Source organism: Vulpes vulpes, chromosome 4 (genome assembly GCF_048418805.1).
Source record: "Vulpes vulpes isolate BD-2025 chromosome 4, VulVul3, whole genome shotgun sequence".
NCBI classification, from domain to species: Eukaryota; Metazoa; Chordata; class Mammalia; order Carnivora; family Canidae; genus Vulpes; species Vulpes vulpes.
This window is the reverse complement of record NC_132783.1, coordinates 1,808,697-1,835,881: the sequence shown is the minus strand read 5'-3', so window position 1 is coordinate 1,835,881 and position 27,185 is coordinate 1,808,697. Positions and strand designations below refer to the sequence as shown.

General features: G+C 45.3%; 1 protein-coding gene across 6 annotated transcripts in view; it reads left to right on the top strand.

Moving 5' to 3' along the window:
* The first annotated feature begins 17,826 nt into the window (after positions 1-17,826).
* Positions 17,827-27,185, top strand: part of IL15 (interleukin 15) — a 63,085-nt gene continuing 53,726 nt past the window's right edge. For 5 of the 6 annotated variants that reach the window (XM_072755192.1, XM_072755187.1, XM_072755189.1 and 2 more), the window contains exon 1: positions 17,863-18,036. The gene's annotated coding sequence lies outside the window, so the exon portion shown is untranslated. Of the gene's footprint in view, positions 18,037-27,185 lie in introns of all 6 variants that reach the window. The other variant, XM_072755186.1, reaches the window with a different exon arrangement.

The window sequence follows — 27,185 nt, the reverse complement described above, 5'->3', positions numbered from 1 at the left end:
TGTTGCCTGTGTTCTCCTCTAGGATTTTGATGGATTCTTGTCTCACATTTAGATCTTTCATCCATTTTGAGTTTATCTTTGTGTCTGGCATAAGAGAAACAGGTGACTGGGTGACAGGCACTGAGGGGGGCACTTGACGGGATGAGCACTGGGTGTCATACTATATGTTGGCAAATCAAACTCTATAAAAAATATACAAAAAAAAGTTTTATAGTTTGAAAGACCTGGGTTCAAATTCCAAAAATAAAACAAAACAAAACACAAATTCCATGCCTGGTACTTAAGAGCTATGCAAGTTCATAGAAATTACTCTAAATTTTTATCCTTATATTTCCTAATCTATGAGAATAATATGATAATGCAATTGTAAACATATGTATGATAATGTTTAACACATAATAATATGTAATAATATTAAAATTGCATAAGCCAAAAAAAAGGAGGGAGAAAAGATGGATTATGAGCAAAGGAATGAAACTAACATTTCACTTCTCAACAACCTCTTAACTGAAGCCAGAAGGCACTAGAATAACATCCTCAACATGTTACCAGTTTCTTTCCACTTAAAATCGTGCCCAGCAAAGGCATCTTTCAATGAAAGCCAAATTAAAAATGTTTTCATGTAATAATTGATCTACCACAACAGATTCTCCCTGAAGGAACATCTGGGGGATATACTTTAGTGAGAAGAAAAAAGATGCTAGGAGGAAGGTCTGAGAAGTATTCTTAAAAGGGGAGGGCAGAAAGACAGGTAACGGGAGAGGGTTTACAGGAAGCATCAAGAGTCTGGGTAATGTCCTATTTCATTGTATGTTATTTATTATATATTATATACATTACATATGTTCCTTTTTGTACTAGTTTTTAAAATAGATGAAAATCATCAGTCTAGAAAAGAAAATACTGCAGCATGAGAGAAAGTGAAGCATATTATTCTGAAAAATCCAATCTCCAAAAAAGTAATTGATAAAAGAAAGCAAAAGAAATTGTAGACAACTGCATGGCTTACCCCCAAAAGATTCAAGTCATTGTCATTCCTAAGAAATAGGAGTGTCAGTCCAATGGAGAGTACAGGCTGAGAAAGAGACACCTGGATGCTATGTGAAAATAAGAAGCCAGGAAGAAAAGGGAGGTGGTTGGAAGGACAACTGGCCAATGAAAGAGCAGAATAACAGAATGGGCCCTGATGAAAAACTTGATGCAAAAAATTGCACCTGTGTGTTGAAGAAAAACATCAGGTTCTCTTAGAATAAGAAATAAATAATAAGGTGAAGGACATGATGAAAGAACAATAAACACGAAACACGGCGGCCAGAAATACAATCTAAAAAGTAAGGCTAGTGCTGAGGAAGAAGGCAGACACTGGTGACAATTCGCAACACTCTTGAGCACAGAGGGTCTCTAAACCCTGGGCTGATATGCAGGCACCGTGTCACTACTGGTTTACCAATAGGTGGGTTAGCACTGTCCCCAGTTACAGGAGCGGAGTAAAAGCCTGAAAGAAGCTGCTGGTTGGAAATCACATAGTTGGGGGGCGCCTCGGTGGCCCAGTTGGTTGAGCATTTGACTCTTGATTTTTGGCTGAGGTCATGATCCCAGGGTTGTGAGATGGAGCCCCATGACAAGATTCTCTCTCTCTCTCTCTCTCTCTCTCTCTCTCTCTCCTATGCCCCACATGAATATGTTCTCTCTATATATAAAATAAAAAAAATATGGGCTCAGCCCTGGTGGCTCAGCCCTGGTTTAGCGCAGCCTTCAGCTCAGGACCTGATCCTGGAGACCCAGGATCGAGTCCCACGTCGGGCTCCCTGCATGGAGCCTGCTTCTCCCTCTGCCTGTGTCTCTGCCCCTCTCACTCTCTGTGTCTCTCATGAATAAATAAATAAAATCTTAAAAAAAAAGAAAATAACAAAAAAGTTTTCAAAATAGAAAAAAAAATCCCATGATTGGAATTTGAACCCTGGTTTTTCTTATTCCAATGTTTGGATTGTTAATCTTTCCCCAGAATATCAAAAAAGTTAAAATTCAAGTTGACTTCCTTTGGGTAAAAATAGAGTCACTGCTGTATGCATAATAGACCAAACATCAGTGAAGATAAAACAGTATTAAAACTGTATGCTCCCGGAAATCCAACATAGAAATATTGTGTGTGTGTGTGTGTGTGTATATCACAGAGACCAAAGGAGAGAATGAATAAAGACACCAACATGCTTTATAAGTGCAAATGCAGATTCTAACATCAAGTCAACAACCATCAAATTCATCAGGTTTGCAAAAGAATAAAAACCACATGATGGTTTAGCATATATAACATATGAGTGAAATATGCCAAAGGAGAAAATGTATTGTAACATCTCCTTTAAATCTGAAGATGTTCAATTACAGGGTAATCTCAGTTGAATCCTAAAGGCATTTAATAACCTTAAAACTCTTCTATAATAAAATAACTTATAAATGAGAATATACTTACTTCTTTCATATGATAAAGAATGTTTTTCTAGCCAACAACCAAAATCATATTGAAAGTTAAAATACCAGAATCATTTTCAATACAATCAAGAAGCAAGGCACCAGTATTTATTTTAAATTATTCTGGAACTGTAATCCAACTCAATGACTATTGAAAACCGTTAAGAAATACAGTTTCACAAAGTGTATAGATACGTCATGATATGCAGATAGTTGGTATGATTACCAATTGTAAAAACTATTATAAAAACGTCTAATTCAACTAATTAGAATGATCTATATTTCTTAGTATTGACATGGTATAGGGACATGGGGTTCTCAGACAGCAGGGATGCTCACAGGTGGCAAATTTCTGAAAAGAAAGTCAGAAGTTTAGACTAAGAGCCTTGTGATTGGTGGGACCTTGGTGGCTCAGTTGGTCAAGTGTCTCTCGATTTCCACTCAGGTCGTGATTGATCTCAGCATTGTGAGGGTCAACCCCGCCCCCCCAATCAGGCTCTATCTCAGTGGGGAGTCTGCTTGAGATTCTCCTTCTGCCTCTGCCCCTCCTCTACCTGTCTCTCTCTAAAATAAATAAATCTTTTTTTTTTTTTAAAGGGGGCCTTGTGATTATTGACTACTGGGACGCTATCCTACAAGTAGAAAGCTATGTACAAAATTATGTTTAACAATAATTACTCTGATGTTGATTATATAATTCCAAAAAATTTTAACAGTTCTAACTGTCCAATTAAAGAAGAAAGTTTAAATATTGTACTGCACATTCATTACATTTGGATTTCGAAAGATGGGAAGTGACATGGGATGTTAATATAAGTGCAAAGGGTGTATATTATTTGTATGCTCTCAAAAATATAATTTAAAAATAACCCTGCAAGAGGACCCTCTATATACAGTATCTTCACTACAAAGGAAAAGGCTGGTGCCACACTTAATGTTTATGATCTTTTAGTGCTAAGATTACAAGTGATTCTTATGTCTTTATGTATTTCTGTTTTCAATTCAAATAGAAGGTAGGCTGGGGGTGGAGAGAGAGAAAGAGGAAGGAGGGAGAGAGAGGAGAGAAGGTTTCTCCAGCCACAGCTATATTTGATAGCAATCATGCCATCAGAAAGAAACGAAATATGAATCAGGGAAGGTTGCTGGCTGATGGGAACAGAGAGGAAGAGACTTGGTGGTAGTGCTCATTTATGCGCCTTCCAGGAAAAAGAGTGTTTTGGTAAAATAGCAGTTATTTGACTGGGCTATTGAGAATCTGGACACATAATGTTATATGATCCTAATACTATTGAACATTCAAATCATATAACAGAAGGCTGGTTAAAATATTTAACCATATTAAATTTGTTGAATTGACTATGGTGAGGCCTCCTGACAACCAAACAGCTGGCCTCTGTTGGTGACAGCCCAACTTCAACTTGTTCACAATGATGAAAACTTTATCATGTAAATCATCATAAGTTAATTCTCACAACACTTAAAAGCTAAGATATGCTTGTCACCATTTTATAAATGTGGAAACTACAGATAAAAATGGGCCTGTCCAGGATCACACAGAAATGCATGGTGAATCCAGTATTTGAACCCTGGTCTCCCCACCCCCATCTCTCTCTGAAGCCCCAAGTTCCCAGTGCATACTTATGACCTCCCACATGGCAGGCCCTCGGCTCTAACCCTAAAACTAGCACCGGAAGATAGGGATTATTAAACAAAATAAACACTGAGACCCGTATTCATCTGATTTCTGGAAGGCCAGCCATTGCCAGGCTGGAAATGCCATCGCCAGGCTGGAACCCCCACCTCTGTGAGGAAACCAATACAGCTTGAGAACAAACACATGCCCCTACACAAGAAGTGTGTTCAAATACAAAGGAATTATTCTAGAGGAAAAGGATCGTCAATTGGATACAGAAGGTCTCCTTGAAGGAAGGAGCTCTTGAGATGCTCTTTGAAAGAGGATTTGGCCTAAAGTGTCAAATACTAACTGGGAGCCAGCAAGGTGTATTTGAAGTGACAGGGGTAGGAGGCAGCAAGTGATGTGTTTTTTAGGGTAAATATAATTATACAAGATTATAAAGAGAGATGAAACTCAGTAGATCAGTTAACGAGTGGCTTTTTAAATAACGACCTAAGGAGTCAGGCCTAATTTTATAGGCAATTACCTTAAGGTTCAGCTGTGGTTGACATCCAGTGCGTAAAGCTGGTGTTTGATCTTTTCCCTTGCGAGTCAAAAGAGCATTTTATCATCCATTGCTCTCTGAATCATCTCAAGAAGCTACCCAATAAAGTCTATATTGTGCTGTTTACTTGGAAATGTTTTTTGCTGATGTGAATATTAGTGCCCACATAGGCCCATGTGAGGTTGTTTCACAACTTTATATTTTTCAGATTCCATCAAGCTGACATCACAAAATAATATCTTATCGCGGTGAGTCCCCATCTGTGAGATAAGTCTGACTAATGGTACTCACTTAAAAAGATCAATCTTAGAGACTTTAATCCTGGAACTTCTTTTCTATCTATTTTTTGAGTGCACAAGGATTAACCCACATCTAGCCTGAAAACTCCCACTAAACAATCACAGAAAAAAAAAATAGCCAATCAAAAAAGATACGGTAAATTGTACCTGAAAATTCTAGCCAAGCTTTCTGTATAGGGGTTTCTGCAAACCACTCTTTGCAGTCCTGATAATCTACAAAATCAACCACAAAGCATTGCAAACTTCCTGACGGTAGCACGTAGGTCCTACATTTTTCCCTTTGGAAAGAAGGGACTGTCCTCTGTACAATCTGTGGCCCGTGGCAGATTCTGAGTGCAGACGTGATCCACAAAAGCTACTGAAGGGATGAGTTGATAGCATTAGTTTTAGGTCTGTTAGAACCTACTTCAAATCCCCAAATCTTAGATTTCCCAAACTAAGTTTAATTGTAAAGGCAAACAAGTGTAGATTTTAAGAGAAGGATGTGTGTATTTCTGGGGTGAGAAGCAACCAGGCTTCCAACACAATTCACATACCCAGAATTAGTTATTCATGTGTGGATGCATACGGTCCCTACGAACCGCACATTTAGTTATTTCCAATGCCTCTTCCGTGTTCGCCATTTTGGACATAAAAGTTCTCTTTGCAAACATAGGAGTTCCCTTTGCCTGATCTATAACTTCATTTCTTATTCAGGTTTGAAGCAGAATAAGACAACGCTTCCCTCTGAAAGCCATTTTTCAGGAAAATGGGCGTTCAGTGTTTGCCTGAGTTCCTCACTTTATGTAATCTATAGTAGATTTTGAAATGCTTTCTTGGAATATAGCACATTTCCTGTGTGCTATATTGGATAAGGATCTAAACAGGTGTCATATCACCCCTATCTGAAACGTGCTTTGCTCTTTCAGCTGTAGGAGAGTGGCCGCTCCTGTGGTTTATTTAATTAATGCAGTGTTTATTGACAATACTTTCTTACATTGGACAAGCGCTGATTTTTGATAGGTCCTTATTCGGAATATTTCGGAATAATGATCATTGTCTCTTAATTTAAGATCTACAGCTGAGGAATTTCAGGATATTCTTTCATGATCTACAGCTGAGGAATTTCATGATAATCATTATTGTCTCTTAATTTAAGATCTACAGCTGAGGAATTTCATGATATTCTCATGGCATTTGTTCTGAGGCCCGCGCTACTTGGATAGGTCATTAGATGTGAATCACCTAGTTTCTCTACACCCCAAGTAAAGTAGAAATATAGTGAGGTTCCTTTTAGGATTCTGTAGGACTAAAGCCTCTTCCCAGCAATGCCTTTGGACTCCTTTAACCAGAGCACGTGTGACCTAAGTTTAAATTTGAAATTCTCCAGCTGAATTTTATAGGATGGACTTCTTAATTTCAATAAGAGAAGCAAATCAAGTTGCAAATGACTATTTAGTAGATGAGTCGTTAATTAAGTCGTACAGCTATTACAGAAATACTATTTTTCAATGTTTATTGCCATAGAGAAATGTTTATAACTCCCAAACATGAGGAGCATCATGTCAAACTGTAACTGAATCGAGCATGGAGCACATTACATAGAAAAATAATTATTTTACTGTTATGGGTGCTCTACCTCAATTAGCCTTGACAGTGGGGTATAATCCAGAAGAATGTAATATGTCTTCCATAGCACTTTGCTAGTGTGTATTTTTTGGAATACAAATTCTGTAAATGATTAATTTGTGTTCTACTTTTTAAAAATTTATTATAAATTAACTTTTATTATGATTTAAGGGCAACCCTCCTTTCTCTTTCTTGTATTTGGTGTGTGTGTGTGGGGGTGGGTTGTGTGTTTGTTGTTATATATTTAATATTATTTTTAAAATTTAGATTCAATTAATTAACATATAATGTGTTACTGGCTTCAGAGCTCAGGATTCGGCAATCTTAATATAACACCCGGTGCTCATTACATCACGTGCCCTCCTTCATGCTCATCACCCAGTTACCCTGTGTTTTTAGACCAGGAAATTTGAGAAATAGTCAAACAATATTAAACAGGACTTTTATTGCAGGATTCTCCAGAAATTTGAGCATGTTTGCAGTCGTTTTGGACCTTAAAGAGAGAAAAATTTTAGATTTTAATGAAATCTAGTTATACCATTTATTTTCCTTCCATAGTTCGTACCTTTTGTATTCTGCCCAGGAAATCTTTACCTATTTCAAGACTGCAAAGGTTTTCTTCTATGCTTTCTTTTAGAAGGTTTGTATTTTTAGCTTTTACACTTAGGATTATGATATCTTGTGTCAGTTTTTATGAATGGTGTATCTGAAGAATTTTTTTTCAACCCAGTTGAAACCCTAAGAAACCCAGTTGTTCCTGTATCTCTCACTTAGAAAGATTATGCTTTCATTTTTTTCTTTGGCACAATTGTCAAATCCAATTGATTGTGTATCTGGACTTTCTCTGAACTCTTTTTTTCTGTTCCATTGATTTGTCTGTTTGTCTTTATGCCATTATCACATTGCTTTGACTTTTATGGCCTCATAGTAAATCTTGATATCTGGTAGTATAGATTCTCCGGAATTGTTCTTTTTTTTTTTTCAAGAGTACTTTGCCTCTGCTAGACCCAATTTTAGAATCAGCTCACCTAAGTTGTAAAAGAAGGCCTGCTGGAGCAATCAGACAACAAAAAGACATTAAAGGCATTCAAATTGGCAAAGAAGAAGTCAAACTCTCCCTCTTCGCCAATGACATACTCTACATAGAAAACCCAAAAGCCTCCACCCCAAGATTGCTAGAACTCATACAGCAATTTGGTAGCGTGGCAGGATACAAAATCAATGCCCAGAAATCAATGGCATTTCTATACACTAACAATGAGACTGAAGAAAGAGAAATTAAGGAGTCAATCCCATTTACAACTGCACCCAAAAGCATAAGATACCTAGGAATAAACCTAACCAAAGAGGTAAAGGATCTATACCCTAAAAACTATAGAACACTTCTGAAAGAAATTGAGGAAGACACAAAGAGATGGAAAAATATTCCATGCTCATGGATTGGCAGAGTATTGTGAAAATGTCAATGCTCCCCAGGGCAATGTACACGTTTAATGCAATCCCTATCAAAATACCATGGACTTTCTTCAGAGAGTTGGAACAAATTATTTTAAGATTTGTGTGGAATCAGAAAAGACCCCGAATAGCCAGGGGAGTTTTAAAATAGAAAACCATAGCTGGGGGCATCACAATACCAGATTTCAGGCTGTACTACAAAGCTGTGGTCATCAAGACAGTGTGGTACTGGCACAAAAACAGACACAGATCAATGGAACAGAATAGAGAACCCAGAAGTGGACCCTGAACTTTATGGTCAACTAATATTCGATAAAGGAGGAAAGACTATCCACTGGAAGAAAGACAGTCTCTTCAATAAATGGTGCTGGGAAAATTGGACATCCACATGCAGAAGAATGAAACTGGACCACTCTCTTACACCATACACAAAGATAAACTCAAAATGGATGAAAGATCTAAATGTGAGACAAGATTCCATCAAAATCCTAGAGGAGAACACAGGCAACACCCTTTCTGAACTCGGCCACAGCAAGTTCTTGCAAGATACATCCATGAAGGCAAAAGAAACAAAAGCAAAAATGAACTATTGGGACTTCATCAAGATAAGAAGCTTTTGCACAGCAAAGGATACAGTCAACAAAACTAAAAGACAACCTACAGAATGGGAGAAGATAGTTGCAAATGACCTATCAGGTAAAGGGCTAGTACCCAAGATCTATAAAGAACTTATTAAACTCAACCGCAAAGAAACAAACAATCCAATCATGAAATGCGCAAAAGACATGAACAGAAATCTCACAGAGGAAGACATGGACATGGCCAACACGCACATGAGAAAATGCTCTGCATCACTTGCCATCAGGGAAATACAAATCAAAGCCACAATGAGATCCCACCTCACACCAGTGAGAATGGGGAAAATTAACAAGGCAGGAAACCACAAATGTTGGAGAGGATGTGGAGAAAGGGGAACCCTCCTGCACTGTTGGTGGGAATGTGAACTGGTGCAGCCACTCTGGAAAACTGTGTGGAGGTTCCTCAAAGAGTTAAAAATAGACCTGCCCTACGACCCAGCAATTGCACTGTTGGGGATTTATCCCAAAGATACAGATGCAGGGAAATGCCGGGACACCTGCACCCCGATGTTTCTAGCAGCAATGTCCACAATAGCCAAACTGTGGAAGGAGCCTCGGTGTCCATCGAAAGATGATGGATAAAGAAGCTGTGGTCTATGGATACAATGGAATATTCCTCAGCCATTAGAAACGACAAATACCCACCATTTGCTTCAACGTGGATGGAACTGGAGGGTATTATGCTGAGTGAAATGAGTCAATCAGAGAAGGACAAACAGTGTATGTTCTCATTCATTTGGGGAATATAAATAATAGTGAAAGGGAATATAAGGGAAGGGAAAAGAAATGTGTGGGAAATATCAGAAAGGGAGACAGAACATAAAGACTCCTGACTCTGGGAAATGAACTAGGGGTGGTGGAAGGGGAGGTGGGCGGGGGGTGGGGGTGACTGGGTGACGGGCACTGAGGGGGGCACTTGACGGGATGAGCACTGGGTGTTATTCTGTATGTTGGTAAATTGAACACCAATAAAAAAATAAATTTATTATATAAAAAAAAGAAGGCCTGCTGGGATTGCATTGAATTTACAGATACATTTAGGGAAAACTGACATTTGAACATCAAATCGTCCAATCATTAGCATGATATTCTCCAGACATTTAGATGAAGAGTTGATAAACTTTTTCTGTAAGGGGTAAGTTAGTAAATATTTTAAGCTTTGCTAAATGTTATGAGCTCTGTTCCAGCCTCTCAACAGCAAAAGTAGCCTTAACCACATATAATCAAATGGGTGTAGCTATATTCTAAACACAAAAACAGGCCACGAGCTGCAGGCACAGTTTGCAAACCCCTGATCTGGACCATCTTCAGTTTCTCTCATCAGTATTTTGTAGTTTTGAGTACATGTTATTACATACTTATGCCTAAGTATTTCATGGTGCATACTTTTGTGGATTACATTTAGACACTTTAAATTTCCAATTACTCATGGCTGTATACAAAAATATAATTTGTTTGTATATTTATATTGTTTCCTGTGACCTGCTAAATTCAATTATAGTTCTAGAAATATTTTTCTATGGGTTCTTCAGGACTCTATTGTCTGCAAATGACACTGTTTATCTATTTTTTTTCCAATATTATTTTCTTTTTCCTCCCCTATTTTATCACACGGCTTAGGGGCTCCAGTACTGATTGAATAGAGTAGGCATATTTGCTTGTAGCTGATTTTAGGAGTAAAGAATTCATCTTTCATTGTAAAGTAAGATATTAGCCGTAGCCTTTTCAGGTTCAAGAAATCTCCTTCTATTTCTAGTTTGCTAGGAGGTTTTCTTTCAGCCAAGTATTGAATTTTGACAAATGCTTTTATTCCTCTTTATTCGATTAATATGGAGAATTATATTGACTGGCTTTCAAAGATATTTCTGTGTAGATTTATTTTCATGGGATATCTTTGTTTTTGACAGAATAATTCGCCTTCACGAGGTAAGTTGAGAGGTATTTTGTCCTCTTGTATTTCTCTGAAGAGTTAGTGTAAAATTCGTATTTTTTCTTAATTTTTTTTTATTAGAATTTTCCAGTGAAGCTATTTGGACTTGGAGCCTTCTTTATGGGAAGATATTTTTTTTCTAAAGATTCTTTATTTTTTTATTTGTGAGAGAGAGCGAGAGAGCATGGGGCGGGGGGGTGGGCAGAAGGAGAAGTAGACCCCCCCCCCCCCCCCGCTGAGAAGGGAGCCAGACTCAGGGCTCAATCCCAGGATCCTGAGATCTTGACCTGAGCTGAAGACAGCGCTTAACCCACTGAGCCCCCCAGATGCTCCTGTGGGAAGAATTTTAATTATGGACTAAATTTCTATACTAGATATAATTTGAACATTTTATTTTTTGCGTGTGTCAGCCTTTGTAACTTGTGACTCTTAAGGAATTTGTCTTTCTTCTAAGTTGTTAAATTTATTGCCACAAATTGTTTTTGATACTCTTAATTTCTCTCTCACGTCTGTCGTATATGTAGTGATGTCTCTTCTTTCAATGTTGAGATCGGTAATTTTGTACTTTCTCTCTTTTTTCTTGAACAATTTAGGTTGAGATTTACCAATTTCATTATCTTTTCATTGTAATTGTTTCCATTGATTTTCTTTTCCATTTCACCTCTTAATTGTTTCTTTCCTTCTCTTTGTGTTTTGTCTCTTTCTCTAGTTTTTTAAGGGGGAAGCTTAGTCTATTGCTTTTATCTTTTTTTTTTTTTGCAATGTAAGCATTGATAATTATAAATTTTTATCTAAGAACTATGTTAGTTGCACTTCTCAAAGTTTGATATATTTTGTTTCCATTGTCTTCATCTCAGGGTCCTGGAACTGAGCCCTGGCTTGGGGGTCAGCATGAGGGGTCTGCTTCTCCCTCTCACGATGTGCACACACTCACTCTCTCTATAGCTCTCTCTCAAATAAATAAAATCTTTAAAAAATGGATGGTATGATGAAATACATGCAAGAACAAACAAAGATACTACTTATAGATAGAAAGGACAGAAAGTCATAGTTATGATCATGACTTTCTCAGCAGACATTTTTATACGTCGCCTTTACATGGGCCATTCATCGGGTGATATCCAATGTAGTCACCTTCTAGTCTCACATGTTCTATGTCCAAAAAAATGTAGGAGGCTAATTGGAAATACACAGCTTCCCTCCCGCGTGACTCTCGAAGACAGCACGAATCTGTGTTGGTCCTGGTAACTTTCATCTTTGTGCCCCTTCCTGTTCAGATCTCAGCTTTGGTCTTCATCACTACAGCATCATCAGAGAAGGCGGATGTGGCATCGAGAGAAAATGAGAGAGAGACAGAGAGGTTACACGAACATTATACAACCCAGGATTTGGGGCGAGGGGTCTTCCGCCCATGTGCTCTATCCTACAAGTGTTTAACTTGGCGCCTTGTTGCTTTTCTTTTGTGTCTCATTGTGAATTTTAGATTGATTTAATAAATCATGTTGTTTATCTTAATTTGATCTCCAAGGCTTTCCGTTTTGATTTTTCCAGGACGGTAATTGGAAGCCAGCGTTTTGTCACAGTCTTTTCCCAAATAACAATCCCTATAATAACAAAACTAATGGTATTTTAACAGATGATGATGAGCCTTCTATTGGCATTGTTGGTATTTGTCAGTGTTTCTGAAAATTGATTTTGATAAGTGTGTGTTTTTTTTAAAGCTTATATTTATTTATTTGAGAGGGAAAGAGCTCAGTGGGAGAGTGAGAGAGAGAAGCAGACTCCTCCATGAGCAGGGAGCCCAATGAGGGGCTCGATCCCAGGACCCTGAGATCATGACCTGAGCAGAAAGCAGACACATAACGGACTGAGTCACCCAGGCACCCCAGATTATGATAAAGAAAGTCTAGTTAAAACTTGAAGGAAGTTTAATTAAAAATTCAATTAAAAAATTCAATAAAAAAAGTGATTGTAATATTAAATAGACATATGGGCCACAGAATTAAGTCATGTAAATTATCAAATTATTTCATGGTACTTGCAAAGAACTGCTGTGTGCATTTATATACGTACACGCATGCAATGAGTATGTAGACACATTTGTATATCTATGTGCATGCATGCGTACGTATCTACATGTAGGTCTATAAGTTCCCAGAGTTTGGTTCTAGTAAGCACTTAAAACTGTGAAAAGACAGGTGAAATTATTTCTTACCAAAATAAATTCAACAAACTTTTATTCAGGGCCTATTTGCCAGCCACGGAATGAAAATCAAAATTGACGTCAGTTTAACATTTTTGTGTGCCAGGTATGTTGACATGCACATATCAGTGCTACTGACGTCGGGTCACACTTTTTTGTCGAGGTGGTTACATGTTGTAAAAAGCGAATCTATAATTTTAACTATAAATTTAAGTCATAGAGCTAATTTAAGAAAATGTGTATTAAAAAATGTAAAAAAATAAAAAAGAAAATGTGTATTTTCCACATGTATTTTCCGTGTGTTTGATGAGAAGTAAAAATCCCTTTTTACAGTTAATCATTGAAATAAATGCCATCACGATTCGTATTGTGTGCATCTATGACACAGTTTTATTATGAATCTAAGTAAGGTGGGTCAAGTTTTTCTGAACTAGCTTTTGATTAGCGAGTTCAGACTTAAAATGACTATTCAGAAAAAAAAAAAGATTATTCAGCCCAATATTGTTGGCACATGAAATTATCTCTTGGTTCTACTTCAACCCCCCCCCCCCCCCGCCCCCAGTTACTAACTACCCAAACATTTTTTTTCAATAAACATGTATATTTATTTTAAATCAGTTTGGTACATGATACAGATTGGTTTTCCAGTTTTTAATGAACTGATACAGAAATTTCTAAACAACAGCAGCGGCTGCCTGTGGAACAAATATCTGTAGGGTGAAATAAGGTGGTTTTGATGCGGGAGAACGAGGGTTTCGTCTCACGGAGTCAAGAATGAATCTTGCCGACTACGGAGAGTGAGCAAAGCCGTGCGAGTTTATCAGGCAGAGACGCAGAGAGAGCTCTCGGGGTGAGGGGGTCCCCACAGGGCTGCCCCCGAGGGCTTGGGGGGCTGGTCTCTTATTGAGCACCTAGCCAGGGAGCCCGTGGTTTGAGACTCTTGTGCCATCTGGGTTTGAGCAGGGACTATTGATGACACCACAACGACTTATTTCTTTGTGGCCTGGTGAGTTTCTGTGATTACTATGTCGCCCTTAAAGGGGGATACTCTCCATCATTTCGGGGCTAGGGAGCCAGGTTTATTTTATCTCTTTTTTTACTGTCTTATCTCTGTTTTCTTGGGATGGGCAGGAGCCTGACTCTGGGGCCCTTTGGGGATCCCACAGATTCCTGGGAGCCTGAGTCTGGGCCTTTCTCTTATCTTTCCCTGCCTTCTCCCCTGCCCCTAACTCACTCCCACATCATTTTGATAGCACTACATCCACATGAACAAAATCAGGAGAAAAATCTGAAAAGGTTTCTATATACCTTCTGGATTAAAAAAAAAATTATGAATGGCTCGAGGAAGTAAAGGAAGGGGGGAGGCTGAGAGTTCTGGTGTGAGTTCTGTTGTGCTCTGCGCACACGTGAACATGAACGCGTCGGTGTGCTCTGACTTAACTGTTCGTGATTCACCTGCGGCTGGAGAGTGGGTGTCCTTTCTCTGCCTTTGCCGTGGGTACGTCGGATGCTTCAATCCAAACGAAATCACGTGTCTTTCATAGGCACCAGCTGCTGGCTCTGCTGTGTCCCACCGCAGCCTGCTCCGGGGGCCCGCTGCCAGCCACCTTATGCAAGTAGCTCTTTGTTGCAGGGCTGCAGCATCCACAGTGGCTTCATCACCTAAATACAACAAGCTCAGGGAAGCAGAAATCTGTGGCCTGGTGAGTGTCCTTCCTAGTGGCTGAAGTTACTCTGGAGCAAACACCATTGGACCAAGAGACACTCCCTGGAGGTCAATGGCTTTTTTCCTCGGGAATCCCTTGTTTTGCAAGCAGTGGAGGGCAGTTGTGCTTGTGGAGGAGCAGGGGTCGGCCTGCATACTTGGGCCCGAGCACCTAGGGCCGAATCCTTGCTGGGCGACTCGGGCGGATGGGACCTCAGAAGGCACGCGTGTGATTTCTCCGGGCTTTGGTCTTTCCATCTGTAGAATGGATATGGTTCACATCTCACAGCATTGCTGTGGGAATTTAATATTTGGGAGCTAATATTTGTGCTTAGCGAGCACTCGGGGACTCGCGGGAACTACAAGTATTAGTTAGTATTGCTGCACCTCTGAAAAAGCAGCGACGCAGGGACCTCTTGAAAACGTATGTAATCCCCAAGACAGAGTATTCCTTCATTATCAGGATCACCAAGAGCAGACAGACAAGCAAACAAAATCAAGAAAACAAAACAAAACAAAAAACCAGAGGTGGGGAGCAACTTGGGGTAAAGCTGCATTTCCGGCATGTTTTAATTAAAATGGAAACTTGAGAGGCCTTGGCCAGGTTTTTTTAAAGACCAGATGGTTGACTTGGTTCTTGGCCTGTGGTTTGTTCTTGGGATCATAAATAAGGTCACAGTCATGGACTTTGAACACTAAATCAGATGAGCTAACTTTTAACTTCATTCCACATAGTCTCAAAAGCTGTTAGGAAACATTGACTAGTAATTTCCTTCAGAGACAACTTCCCAATTGGCAACCATTGTCTTTGGAATGAAAAATCAGATATGAAGAATTTACCGAACTATGATTCTCTTGTTAATTCTGTAAATTCAGAGAAAGGTTATTAGGGTCATTTCTAGAAGGTTTTGTTAGTTTTTGCATCTTTCTGCATTACCATTTTAAGAGCTGTGTCCTAGTGGTTTCATATTATTTCATCAATCTTGGTCTTTGTTTTTAATTCATAGAGTGGAATTTACTTGTTTATTGGTGTGAGTAATTTTCAATATCTTGCCAAATAGCCTGTGGCAACTGAAAATACAGGTTGCTTATAGTAGACTTTTCCATTTGAGTGCAGTGCAACAAAAATAAATCATGCTGAAAACCCAGCATCACGGACTTGTAGGCATTTATATAACTAATTCAAAATTACTTTTATTTTCTGTTATTAAGCAAACAAACTTGACCTACATATGAGGGAGGCAAATAATACAGCAAAGCATGTCTTCTGGCTAGAATAATTTCCAATTTCACCTTTATTCTTACTTCTATGCCTTTTTCTCTCCCCAACGTGACTAAACGCTTTCTATCCCATTCAGCCCATCTTATTTCAGAACTCGCATGTATTGCAAGCTGGATCAATATAAATAGACTGATTTTATTATTCTTATGTTCAGGTTGTACTTTAAAAGTCAGGTTTTTTTTTTTTTTTTAAAGTCAGGTTTTTGAAGGGAATTCCCATCAGTTTCCCAGAGTGTCCTGAGAAGCTCTCCAGCAGCTGCTGGTGGCCACATGCTGGGAGGGTGCCTGCTGTCAGGCTCTGAGCTGCTCTGGCCGGTGGGTGGGCAGCTCTCCCTAGTGCTCCCAGGCAGCCCGAGCACCGCAGGATCTGAGACATGGTGATGGGTCCTGTGGCACAGTGACAGGACACCTTGATGCTTGATGGATGTGGTTGGTTGATGCCAGGCTGGTTGATGCCAGGTGTGGCCAAGGAGGTGTCTTAGTGTCTGAGGTACCACCTGCGGGGTGCGTAGCATCCATAAGGGTGCAAGGCGGTAAGGGAGGAGTGCAGGCCGCTCTGCCGCAGTCCAAGTCCACGGGACACAGGCCCCCTTTCCTCTCCTGCTCTTCGTGTCACATGTGCACTCGCTGTGCTCCCATTGCGGCTACTATCTTTGTAAGGGACTCCAGGCCACCCACAGGCCCGCTCGGAGTAAGTGAGCGCCGCTGCGGGTCGGAGCTTCCGCACACTGCCCTGCAAGAGCCTCCTGCGGTTTGAGATCTAGGGCGTCATCACAAGAAGATTCAACACTACATTGTCTTGGGCAGAGAAGAATGTTTGATTTCTTTATTTACTTTTAAGATTTTATTTATTTACTCATGAGACACAGAGAGAGAGAGAGGAGATTGGCTGAGACACATGTAGACTGAGAAGCGGGCTCCATGCAGGGAGTTTCATAAAATATGAAACTTTTACGTGGAATTTTATGCACATTTATTGATTTTTAAAGATTCTTTAACCTATTGACTCATGAGAGACAGAGGGAGGCAGAGACTGAAGGCAGAGGGGGAAGCAGGCTCCCTGGGGGGGGCCCATAGGGACCAGATCTTAGGACCCACAGCTCATGACCTGAGCCACCCAGGCGTCCCTTTTATGTGCATGTAATATTTAAGTCACTTCTAATATTTTTCTATCTTTTCTAGCACAGAGGTAATTGTAAAGAAATGGTTGTGGGAGCGTCCACCAGACTTGGGGGAGCCACAGCATTTCTTCCCTGGCATGAGCGCGGGAAATGGGGAGAGCTCCTTCCCTGGGGGTTCCTGGCAGTGGACACGGGGTTCCGGGCCTCTGAGGCTCCAGGGTCCAGGATCCAGGCTGTGCTGAGCACCGGGCCTGAGGGCCCCCGCCCCCCGCCCCCCGCAGAGGCCCTGGGCTCCTCGGTCAACCCTGGAGCGCATCAGTCCCGGCTCCCCAGGGCTCCCCACCGGCTCCCCAGGGCTCCCCACCAGCTCCCCACGGCTCCCCACCAGCTCCCCAGGGCTCCTCACGGCTCCCCACCAGCTCCCCAGGGCTCCCCACAGCTCCCCACTAGCTCCCCACGGCTCCCCACTGGCTCCCCACGGCTCCCCAGGGCTCCCCACCAGCTCCCCAGGGCTCCCCACCAGCTCCCCAGGGCTCTCCACAGTGCTCCCCAGGGCTCCTCACGGCTCCCCACCAGCTCCCCAGGGCTCCTCACCGCTCCCCAGGGCTCCCCACTGGCTCCCCACGGCTCCCCACCAGCTCCCCAGGGCTCCTCACCGCTCCCCAGGGCTCCCCACCAGCTCCCCAGGGCTCCCCCCCCCCCCCCCGGGCTCCCCTCGGGCCGTGGACTTGGGCGCCCCCGGAGCTGTCCTGGCCCGGTGTGACCTGGGCTGCTAGAGGTCCCCGCGGGGCCAGGGCGGAGTGTGCAGCCCAGGGACCCCCGCCCTCCCTGCGCCCTCCCCCTCCCCGCCCTCCCCCCTCCCTCCTTCCTCCCCCCTTCCCCCCCCTCCCCCTCCCTCCGCGCGGCGGGACACCTCGGAGGGGGCGGGCACCTGGGCGGCCCCGGGCCGCGGCGCGCCCCTCCCCTCCCCTCCCTGCCCTGCCCGGGGGTGTCCGTCGCCGGCGCCCCGCGCGCTGCTCTTTCGCTTTTCCTTTCTCCGGGGCTGGACTCGGGCTCAGGGCGCGGGGAGCCGGCCCAGGGGCCCGTCGGCCGCAGCGTCGCCGCGCAGGGAGCCCCGGGGCCCGGCCGCAGCCCGGACTCCATGGAGGTACGAGGCCGCCCCGGGTCCCCGAACCGCCCCCGCCCCCGCCCCCGCCCCGGGGTCCCCCCTCCCCGCCCCCGCCGTCCGCCCCGAGCACAGGCTGCGGGCTCCTCCGTGGGCTCGTCCGTGGGCTCCTCCCGGGCTCCTCCCGGGCTCCTCCGTGTCCGTGGGCTCCTCCGTGGACTCTCCTGAGCGCCCACCTGCCGGGGTCCCGCGGCTGCCAAGCACCTGCGCCCCGGAGGACCTGCGGGGGGGAGCCCCGAGCGCCGGGTCCGCGCCCCCCCCCGCCCCCCTCGCGCTGCGGCCCGCGCAGCCTGTGCAGGGTCGGGCGCCTCCATCACCGACTTTGCTCACCTGTCCCCCGGGGAGAGGACTCGCAGAAATCGGGGTCCCCCCGGCCTTGATGGGGTCGCCTGTCCCCCGGGAGAGGACTCGCAGAAACAGTTGCTGCCTGCCGGGCAGCCGGGCCTGGCCCCTCCATGGTGTCAGTTCCCACCCAGGACGGGCCACTCCTCGCTTTGGTCAGCGGTACTAGAAGCTTGGAAGGCACGTGGGAGACTTTGATTGCGATGAGGTCCTTATTCAAGGGGGATGTCAATGAAAATCCAGTGAATTTTCCCCCAGTGTTAGTGAGATTGGGTGTGGGGAACGTCTAGGATTCATTTTCATTCAGGAAGGTTCCAATCGCTTCCACCCATCCCTAAGACAAGGTTATTCTCAAGCGATGCTAACTTAGAGCCCTAAACAGTGAGTCAGATGTTGGAAACTGGAGGTAAAGTGGTTGTCGTTGGCCGCTTTTCCGTTGTGTTTTTTAAAGCTACTTGCTGATGTTAGGACGCAGGGGATGACAGCCGCTTGTGACCGAGAGGCCTCACCTTGTCAGCGCACCTGGAGAGGTTCTGTTGACTCAATTGAACCAACGGCTTAGGCCCAGAGAGTTGGGGCGTCTGCAGGGCAGTGGCTGTGAGGTGGGCTCTTCCCCTGCAAGAGGCAAGGTGCACATGGATCCAAGCTTCAAATTCTGTTGTTATACAGACAAGGACTCGGTAGGCGTGGTGGCCAGAGGGGGTCTAGAGGGGACAAGGTAAGATCGATGAAGTGAAGGGGGGGCGGGAAGCAATAGCCTTCTTCTATATGAAAGGGGATGGACAATTTAAAATTCTATGCGATCAAGAAGTCCCAGAAAGTCCTACAGGTCTGTGATGACGGCGTCTCAAAGTCATATTCTTACATCTCTCCCCATGTTTTCTCCTCTCAAAATTTTAGTCATCCTCGGCATGGCTTCTCTTGCAGCAGCATCCGCTCTGCGACAGGGTGATACAGAGGAGTTAGTGGTCACTGGTCCTGAGCCTCCAGTAGGCAGTGTTCCCATACTTTGATTTCTAATCTATGATTAATGAATTCATCTATTTATCTATTTATTTGTTTTTACTAAATAAGCTGTATGCCCAGTGTGGGCCTTGAAGTCACTTCCCCGAGATCAAGAGTCACACGCTCTACCAAGGGAACGAACCAGGCACCCCTGCTAGTACTTTGGGTTCGCTGTTCTCTGACAGTCTGGAGTGGGAACCCCAGAATCTGGTTTGAAGCTATAGTCCTGAAACTTGGAATTTTACTGCAGATGAATTGGTGGGTTTAAGGAAGAGGATCTGGTGCTTTTTGTTTTCGCTGGTGAGATTCATACGTGAACATCAGCAGCTACGTTGCAAGAAGTAATAGTTGCCAATGAAATACTTGCTTATTAACCTCTTTGAAGGAGAGGGAAACATCAGTGGTTTAAAGTTCATTGGAATAGGGTTTGATAATTGAAGGATTTTAGGCCCCAGAAGCTTCTCCATCTCAGGGTTGCTGGCTCTGATTGGATTTCAGGAAGGCTGTGGTTGAAGCCCTGAAAATGTTGTATGTAAGTGGATTTTTCTTAGGAAAATATCCACAACTCCAGTTAGGTTATTAACCGGGTCTCAAACCCCAAATAGGTTTTAAAACACTTACACCCAGCATACGCTGAGTGTAGAGCTTGCTTAACGAAAAATAAATGAATAAATAGGTGAATTAATAATAAATTAAAAACTTAGAAAACTCTGCTTTTCTTCATTTCTGTCTTAGAGTTTAATGTTAAATTTGTTCATTAGATTACTAGGGAAGGTTGGTTAATGATACAGAGAGTTCCGTATTTCTGCCAGCAACTTGAATTATGGGAAACGATATGAATCATTAGCTAATACTTGTTGAGCTCTTATTATGTGCTGGACACTGCTCCAGGTATGTATGTATTTTTACAAATTATGAACTTATAAATTTTTACAAATTATGAACTGTATTGTATTGCTGAGAAAAATCAGAGCACAGCGTCATTAAGTAACTTTTCCCTTAGCTACATGTAGAGCTAGTTGAGTGCAAGGACTGGGATTTGAACCCGGGCAGGTCTAAGATCACTGGTATTTATGAAGGATAATATTTCCCGAGGAGACTATTTCCCCCAATTTGCTGCTGACAACCAACCGCGACTTCATTCGGATGCAGCGTTGTAATGATAGAAGGTTGGACTTCAAGTAGCGCTGCTCATACGGGACTTGCAGGGTGACATCATTAGTCATATATTTAAGGATTAGCTTGATGACCAACCAATATTCACACGAGTGTCTCTATATGTGTTTGGTTCCTCAGAGGAATTTCTTTTATGGTTCCTGAGTGGAAACATTTTTCTAATTTGCATCATTTTTGGCTGATAAGACGGAGGCACGTGCGGGCTGACCTGTGTCAGAATCCGCCCAGCTCCCTTTGCATTCACCCGCCCAGGCAGAAAGCTGGGATTCGCGGAGAGAACAGAGGCCTTTCCCGTTATGCTGCAACCGAGGTGGTGTAGTCGGCGGCTCGAGAAGCTCGTGCAGAGGCTTCATGGTATGAGGGTTGGCAAGAAGGCAGCTCTTGCGTTTTATTTTTTTATTATTTTTATTTATTTATTTATTTATTTATTTATTTATTTATTTATTTATTATTTATTTTTAACTCTTGCGTTTTATTGGGGGCTGAGGTGGAACCACGCTGAGTGCTCGCTGCCATCCTATTTGAATGGACTGAATAGAAACATCCCATAGGGCGGTTGAGAGAACATTCCAGCTAGTTTTAGCTAGTACTGCAATATATTCACCACTGGCTATTTAATGGTGAATTTTACTAATCAACTCTCGTGATTTATGTCTATTTATTATTTTGCTTTATCTTCTTTTTTTTTTTTTTCAAGTTACCCAGTCCTGGAATCAGAAATAGGAAATAGAGGCTCTTTGGTCTGATTTCAATTCAGCGATGCTGTTATCCATACTCATTTTATTATCTGGAGACAGGGTATATGTATGCACACATTTTTCAGTGTTTTATCCCAGTGTGACTCTAGGAGTTTCTTGCCGGTCATATACATATAACATGTATATACATTGTACATACATATATATGTGTATATATATATATAAACACATATGTACTATGTATATATACGTATACATGTACAATGTATATATACATTGTATGTACAATGTATATATGTACAAAATGTATATTTTGTATATAGACCATATAAAAATAGATTAAAAAGTCTGAATGCCCATTAGCTGATCATGTTCTAACAGTACACGGCTGATTCTTCTCCTGATGCTAAGGTTTCTCCAAGTGCTAACAGACTACAGGAGGGATCAGGAGAGTGACAGGAAAATATTTTGTTAAATAAAGAAATTGAAACTGAAAATGATCCTACAAGAAGAAAATATGACGGTTGTAAGGTTGGTGAGGGAAGCTCTACTTATCACAGTGATACAGGAAAAACGCCCTGTGACACATCCAGTGGTCCCTTGCATCATTTCATTCTCTGGGCATTTTGCACATACACCTTCTAATAGTTCAAAAAAAAAAAAAAAAAAAGGAATCCCCCTTGTGCACTGTTAGCTCTGAGCTCTAAAATGTTCAATCATTCTTTAACTGAGTATTCCATAGTTAGGAGTTTTACAATACATTTTTCCCACTTCTGTGCTCTTCCTACTCCTCAGCAACAAAAAGTCTATAAATTTAAATTTATACTTCATATGTAGTATATTTATATTATTTTTAAAAATAATCTTAAAATTATTCTTTGCTATTTTAATATTATTTTTTATTATGATTATTTTAAAGATTTTATTCATTTATTCGTGAGAGAGAGAGAGAGAGAGAGAGAGGCAGAGACCCAGGAAGAGGGAGAAGCAGGCTCCATGCAGGGAGCTGGACGTGGGACTTGATCCTGGGTCTCCAGGGTCATGCCCTGGGCTGAAGGCGGCATTAAATCGCTGAGCCACTCGGGCTGCCTAATATTATTATTTTAAGTATTAGTACACAGGTAATCAAGGCAATTCATTAGCTTTCAATGAGTAATTATGAGCCATAAAACTAAACCATATTGGAAATGTGCATCGAATGTAGACATGAGTAGCATTAACATTGATGCCTTCCTGGAAGGTTTCTCTAGTATCAGTTTTCCACATTTGCCCCCTATTTGGCATCCTGGGGAGGCAGGGCACATGGTAAGATTCTGAATGGGAGAGGGATGCGCCTTTCTTTGGTAAAACGGAAGGAGGGTAATTATGAAAGGGGAAGTGGGAAAGGAGAACGTTCCAGAAAACGCTTTGCTGTTGGCACATTTCAGGCGTATCCCTTATTAAATCAAGGGTCCCCGTGGACATAGTGCATCTGGGAATTGGTTCCTTTAGAACTCTCTACACCCCTGGGGACCTTGGAGAGCTGTGGGCTCCCCGGGGTGGCCGTGATCCACTTTGAGGGCCTCTGACCCTGTGCCGCCGGTCGCCCGGCCCTAGGGTGGCCGTAATGTCAGAACCCAGAGCGTGTGTGAGGGAGGCTGGGGTGGGGGGCGCTGGCCTCTGTGAGGCTTCTCCCCCAGCTTGGGCGGGACGATGTCCAGGTGGCCTCAGCCTGACGGCTCTCCAGACCTGGATGCACCTGCAGGCCCTGGACGCACCTGCTGACCCTGGATGCACCTGCCGACTCTGGATGCACCTGCGGGCCCCGAACACATTTGTCGGTCCTAGACGCACCTGCCGGCCGTGGACGCACCTGCCGACTCTGGATGCACCTGCTGACCCTGGATGTACCTGGTGGCCCTGGATGCACCTGCCGACTCTGGACACACCTGCTGACCCTGGACGCACCTGCTGACCCTGGACGCACCTGCTGACCCTGGATGCACCTGTGGGCCCTGGATGATCCTGCCGGCCCTGGACGCACCTGCCGGCCCTGGATGCACCCGCGGGCCCTGGACGCACCTGCTGACCCTAGATGCACCTGCGGGCCCTGGACTGCCGTCAGCCCTGGACGCACCTGCCGGCCTGGATGCACCTGCTGCTCCTGCACCCCCCTTGCCGTCCTTCCACCTGGCTGAACGTGGCCTCGCCCCAGCCCCCCCCGGGGAGAATGGTGTTGTCCCCCTGATGGGGGTATTGGGTGCTGTGAGGGCTTTTGTCTCTGAATGCAAATGCGCGCTGTGATGTGTGTCTCCATGGTCACACCTGGAAGGAACCCTTGACAGTGTGAGAGCAGCTGAAGGTAAGTCACATGGCTGGTCTGGGGGGCCTGCAGCGGGGACGCGGCCTGGACACTGCGCGGCTAGGTGGGGGGACACGGGGCAGGTGGAGACCTGATGGAGCGACCGCGGCGGGGATCGCGGTGGGCACGGGCTCTGGGGGGACTGGTCTGGGGAGATTCAGTGAGGAAGGAGCCAGTGGGAGGGGAGGCAGCGGCCTGGCCCCGCCACAGCCCGGGGTGCCCAGGACGTAGCCCCGCGCCCAGTCGTCTGTCCCCAGTGCTCGCGTCCCTGCCGTGGGCATGTCGCCCCCTCTGTCCCGTGGCTCTGCGTGGCCCCGGCCGCCCGCTTCCTCGGTCGCGCTCCGTAGGCAAAGCCTCCCGGTCAGTCGTGCCTTCCGTGTGCAGTCCCCTCCCGTGTCCCCAGCCGGGAAGCCTCAGGGCCAGACCCTGTGGTGGGGCTTGGGGTCCACAGGGCCCGGATCCTTCAGTCCCCACGGGCCTGCCCCCTGCACCCCTTTCGGCCTCACCCCTGAGCCCCAAACAGAGGTGTCAGGGGCTTGGTGCCTGGCCCTTCCCGGCTGGTAGGTGGCAGGTGGCAGGTGATGATGGCTCGCTGCCCTGGGGTCTCAGCCGCCCCGTGGGGCTAGGCCCTCTGGTAGGTCCTAGGGAGCTGAGAGGTGAACCCAGTGGCGACGTCCCTGAGCCCCAACCCCTGCGGCAGAGCCGGCCTTTGAGAGCAGGTGTCCGGGCTCCTGAGACTCCCTGCGCAGCACCCCCACCCTGACAGCTTCCCGGCCCCTCCTTGCCCTGAGGCCCTTGGCTCTTGGCGTCGCCCACACGGCCACCAGCCAATCTCAGAGGCGCCCTCACCTTTCTGTTTGTCACACCCACATCCTGGCCCACCACCAGGTGGCTGGCTGGGCCCGGGGCCTGTGGCACACCCGGCATCCCCCCGCCCCCTGGGCCCCCCGGCTGGCTGCAAAATCAAAGGCCCCTCCTTTGAGCCCGTGGTTCTTTTCCAGAAGAACGAGCTCTTTATCGGCAGCTGGGGTAGCCCTTCCTGCTGGGAGTTGGGTCCGTAGGGACCTTTTGGGTGTTTGCTTTTGTTTACCTGCTGGTGAGCTTTTCTTAGTTAAGTTTTCTTCAACAGCTTGAGGGCTTCCTAGGAAGCCTTCCATCGAGGTTCCCTCCGTTAGGGAAGGATGGGCCCATGGGACTCTCGGGACACGCCCGGCTTTACTTTGCATGCAAGTCAGAAAGCGCTGGGACAAGCCCTTACAGGTGTTCCAAGGGCTTTGGTCGCGCTGACCCGGTTTATGAGGCACTAAAGGTGCCTCGGGTATTTTTATTTTATTTTTTTTAAGATTTTATTCATTTATTCATGAGAGACACAGAGAGAGAGGCTGAGACCCAGGCAGAGGGAGAAGAAGGCCCCATGCAGGGACCCGATGCGGGACTTGATCCCCGGACCCTGGGGTCATGGCCTCGTCTGAGGTCTTAATGAGGCATCTTCCAGCCACACACTTGATTTGATCTTTAACCCGAGAGCACCTTGTGCTATTGGACCTTGAATTTGAACTTCGTCCTAAATGTTTGGCCGTCTGGAGAGGCAAGAGGGATGACAAGTCTTACTTTGCAGTCTGGCAAGTCCAGGGTCGAGGAATTTCCTGTAGACTCCACTTGGACATGTTGGTCCCTCTTTACCCCCGGCAGTGCCCAGGCAGCTCGATGGGGCCCGCGGCCGCCCTGGGAAGCTGCTGGCCAGTCGGCAAGGCCCGAGGCGTGTGTTCTCTCCCCCAGGTTGCAGCAGGGTCGCCCCCGTCGGGCCGGCCCCGGGGCACGCCGTGCTCTCCAGCCCCGTAGACACTGCCTCCCGGGGCTTCCCTCCAGGGAGGGCCTGGCTACTGGGTCGCCCGCCACGGGCCGCAAGTCAGCTCAGAGTCGGTGCCTACCTGCTGGGCGACAGGCTCCGCCAGCCTGCATGAGGGGACACCAGGACCATTCGTTCCGTTCAGGGTGTCGTGGTCTGAAGTTTGGACCAGACACGTGGCAATGGCTTGTCCCCACTCCACGGTAACCGTGGCCGACTCCGGTTGACCAAGGACTGAGCCATGGGGCAGGCCTGTCGCCTGGGGTCCCTCACCCTGGCCCCCGGCAGGCCCTCCATGGGCACCCGCCAGGCTCGTTCATGCAGGGGTGCTGGTGCTGGTGACCATCCCTGGACACCACAACCTCACGCTGTGACCCCGTGAGAACACTATGTTGCACCACTGCTCTGCCCAGAGCCTCCTGCGCCCCCTCATCTCCTTCTGTAAAAGCCGACTCCCATTACCAGGGTCCGGGTGGCCCCGAGGGTGCTTCTGTCTCTCATCTTCCCTACGACTCTTCCTTCCCGCCCATCACGCACGCTGCTCTGCTCTGACCTCGGGGTCCTTGAACTTGCTGCCCCCCAGGCCGCTTGCAGGCACAGCCCACCCCCCTGCCTCCTGGGCTTGGTTCGGGGCTCGCCCCGTTGCAGCCAGGTGGTCCCAACCCGCTCACCTGCTGCGGCCCCCCACCAGCCCCGCGCTTGGACTCTCCTCCGCGCACCTGCGACCGACCGTCCGCCGCGCTGGTGGTCTCTCGCACTGCATCCAGGACTCTTAGGGTCACATGTTGCCATTCATATTTTTATCAGCTTTTGGAAAGGTAACAGTTATGGACTGAATTCTGTGCCCCTCCCCACGCCACCCCCACCCGCGAGGCCCTCAGGCAAGAGAGGTTTGCTTACGCTCCTAGAGACTTTCAGGTGTGCAATACAGTCACCTCGCTGTGCATTATGTTCCCGTGGCTGATTGATCTCATGACGCTAAGTGTGTGCCTTATGATTTCCTTTACCCCCTTCCCATTTCACCCACTCCCCATCTAGGGGATGGCAACCGCCAATCTATTTCTGTATCTAAGTTTTTTTTTTTTTCTTTTCTTTAATACACCAGTCTTTGTAGAGTCATCTCCTCTTTGGAGCTCTCCGGGTGAAGCCCCGATTTCCCCTCCTCTGTAGCCCCTGGCAATACTGACTGCATTTCTCCTTTGTTCCGTCTCCTCCCAACGGATACCTCTCTAGTAATATCCAGAGTATTTTATTATGTGGACTTGCGTTCGTATAGACCCTCCTCTTGAGCGAACGACGGAAGTGGTGCAAAGATGACAAGGATTGTGACGATGGGGTCGGAGGGGCTGCAGTTCGGGGAACACGGCCCCCTTACGTGCCCAGCGCCTCGCCTGGCTCACGGTGTATCTTTCACGGTGTTATTTTTGTTGTCCATAATCTATCCCATGTTGCTGAGGGGTCCAGTGATCTAAAGTTTTGAGAAAAGGAGCTTGACTAGGTTCGACTCGAAATAAATCACCGGCGATCATGTCACTGGTGGGAAACCGTTCCCGGCATGCCTTACTGTCAGGGTCAGGAAGGGAAATAGAATTTCCTGAGGATCTATTTTGGGCCAGGCTACTAATAGAATCTTTCCATTCATTTTTTAGGATGGTGCATATGAGCTTTTTAGATTAGCCTGAGCCTTTTAGAGCAAAAAAAAAAAAAAAGAAAGAAAAAA